The sequence below is a fragment of the Stylophora pistillata genome, chromosome 9, assembly GCF_964205215.1.
Source record: "Stylophora pistillata chromosome 9, jaStyPist1.2, whole genome shotgun sequence".
Lineage (NCBI taxonomy): Eukaryota > Metazoa > Cnidaria > Anthozoa > Scleractinia > Pocilloporidae > Stylophora > Stylophora pistillata.
In genome coordinates, this window is record NC_142527.1 from 15,335,201 (window position 1) to 15,338,629 (window position 3,429).

Below are 3,429 nucleotides of genomic sequence, written 5' to 3' on the forward strand. Positions count from 1 at the left end.
CGGCTATGAGAGCTTACATAGCGGGGTGGTAAAAGTTTACTGTTGCTGTACACATATTTTCATGGTGGTCTTTCACAGTTGGAAGATTCATAATAGCTAAGGCCTGTTCGTATTGCATACCAGGACAAATGATTCTCATGGATCTTTCCTGAATACGTTCTAGTTCTTGGTGGAGGTATTCAGGGAGAGAGTAATGAAAAACTTGTGCTGCATAATCGATTACGGATCGTATACATGCCGTATAAAAGAGGCAAAGGTCTTTTGGTGGAACATGAGCTCTTTTTAGCGGAACAAGGAGATAGATTCTCTTTGCGGCTTTCTTGGTGATCTCAGTTATGTGAGCGTTCCATTTCAAATCTTCGGAGATGGTAACACCCAAGAGTTTACCTTGTTTAACCAATTTCATTGGTTTACCATCTATTGAAACTGAATTGGAATCCCTTGGAATTGAGGAGAAACCAATTCGCAGCTCTTTGCATTTGTCTGTGTTTAATATAAGTCTGTTTTTCTTCGACCACCCTATTACTTGGTTCGTGGTATTTTGAGCTCCACTGGGGTGATCTTTCGTCACAACTTCGGAGGCCGTCGTGTCGTCGACGAATTTCCATAGGGAGGCGTTAGTGATCGCTAAATCGTCTATCATAATCAAGAAAAGCCAGGGACCTAATTTGGTACCTTGCGGGACACCGGATGGAACAGAGCCCCATTCCGATACACAAAGAACCAATTACTTGTAATGACGAATTTTCCTCAGGGGACGGTCTCGGTTGCGTGATGGTAGCGTGAAGTGCAACGTATTCGCTCTTCTCATTATTTCATGCTTTTAAAAAGTATACATCTTGCATACTCACTGAAGCAATCTCACTCTTGTGGTTTTATATTTAATACCAAAAATTATTTTGGGGGCGTAATATTTTATGTCGAAATTACGTTCATAGCCACGTAGAGACAGAGACAGACGTAAAGATAAAGAAAATACGTTTATAACGAGTCGTTTTCATGTGACTGAACGGCCATGGCCAACACATCGCCTGCGTTTCTCGGGATTAAGAATCAAGATTATCCGAGATTTTGGGATCATGGATCGCAAAACATGGATGAAACTTGAAGATCATCATGTAACCTACATACTTTGTTACGACCCTGACGTATTCGTTTATGCACCATTATTTTCGCGCTGATTAAATTACGACGCACTCTTTTTTTCATGTCTCACGTCCTTACTGTCGTGTGTGCTGTATTTTGGTTCTTTTCAAACTGCTTCTATACGACACTACATGGGCTGTTCTCACCAAATCTTACACATTTCGAGAAACGATGGCCTCAGGATCGAGTTTTGTCCGTTTTACTGCTCTTAGGTCAACTTTTGAAATCTTCTAAACACTTGACTCTTTCTTTCAAGTGTTTCACAAGTTGATCCAACATATATCGAACCGGTCTTGAAAGTTACAGCATACATTTTACCGTTCTTGTATGGGCTGTTGAATTTGCTGTTTGTTTGCTCAAGATTTGGTTGTTTTCTGTTGAAATCTCTATTGTTTAGTTCTTTGTTGTCAAAATGAGTAAAATCAAAACTTCTTGTTTTCAATAAAGCGGTATAGACCACTTTCATAAATGGCTGCCGTATAAATATTCTTTTGTTTAAATTTAAATTAGCCCTTCTGGCCTCGCCTGAGATAACGTTTCTTTTGAATTTTGTACTGGAGAACGAGGCCAGTAGGGCTAATTTAAATTTAAACAAAAGAATATTAATCCGGCAGCCATTTATGAAAGTGGTCTATACAATTGTTTTTTTATCCACTCTGTTGACATCGTATATATTGTAATCTTCATTGATACTTCCTCCTTGGTATTTGTACAGTCACACAGAAGCTTGGAATAAAATTCTCAGAAAATTCCTTGTGAAAGAATTCATTGCCACCAATAGAAACTGTTGTATCGGTGATACAAGAAATAACAAATTCTATTGTATTGATTATGTTTTTGTCTTTGATATTCTGTGTCGAAATTACAAGGGTTCCAGAGCAGGTTTTGTACATTTCTTTGCCGCCATTACATGGGAAACTAATGTTTTGGAACCCCCTTGTTTTCACAGAATTTATCGCAACATTCTTCTGTCACCCTCTTCCTTGTGCCATTCAAAAAATAGATATTCTTGAACAGTTTCTTGTCTATGGGATTAAAATAAGTGGATATTTTATCATTTTTCAAGAATGTTTCAAGTATTTTGTTTGTTTTCTTATCATAGCGACTAGTTGATTCGATATTCAAGGGTCTTCATTCTTGGACACATCTCAAGGACTGTCTTAAATAATTGTAGTGAATTTGACTTCCGCCTTCAGTAGGTTCGCATTGATTCGGATCACCAAACAGGTAGATCTTATTTTGAAATATCGTGAATGCTTTATAAATCAACATAATCCATTTATTTGGAACCATGCTGAACTCTTCAATGAATATTTGCAGAAATTACTGTCAAATGTATGACTTACATCAACTGCTTGCATTTCAGACAATGCTTCCTAACCTTCGTCACAGTTATCATCATATTTTGTATAATCAGATTCTTTTTGACATTTTCAACAGCTTTATTTCTATATGACTAAACAAGTGGATTCTTTTCTCTGAGAAGAGTATTTTTTACCATTTTACATAGCTTAGTTTACCAGATCCAGTCTGTCCACCACAAATACATCCTTTACCCTTCACATTTTTTATAGTCGTCAAAATTCATGTTCTCACGATAATGCTCTCCAGAATAGTTCATTTCAGAGTCGGTCGAATAAGCTTTTCCAATCTTTTTCACACCAAACTTAACATCCTTTTTATTTCTGAACGTCCTTTTCGGATCAGTAATTTATATCCATCAGTATTGTAGCCATATAATTTGCTGTTTTTCCCATGGCTTGTTTAATCAGACATAGACAATCCAAAATAGCTTATGAGATAACAAAACGCTTTATGCTTGTTTTGTCAGAAAACAATCTGTCAGTATTTTGCTCCCTTATCATATGCAATCCATCATGACAATCAAAAGTCATATTTGTTTGTTGTGCCGCTGCAGAGGTCTAACAACACATTGCTGTTTCATATTCAGTGCAAATGAATCCTTTATTCGTTTTGTCATATCTGCGTCCTAAATCACCGAAAAAACTGCTGGCAAGTACTTTGGCTTCACTTTTATCGAAATTAGTGAATATGTATTCGATATATTGTTTGAAAGTATCTGGTTTCGGAGTGCGTTTTGTCACTACTTTGTATTTGATCTGTTTGCTTGGCATATTTAAGCATTCCACAAGATATTTTACAAGACAGCTGGTTCGAAACCCGGCTTCAATAATAATGGGTGAACTATAATCGTTCAAAATTGTTTCATCTATATAGAATTCACCACATTGGTTTAACTCACTGACATGAAGAAACGTGCAA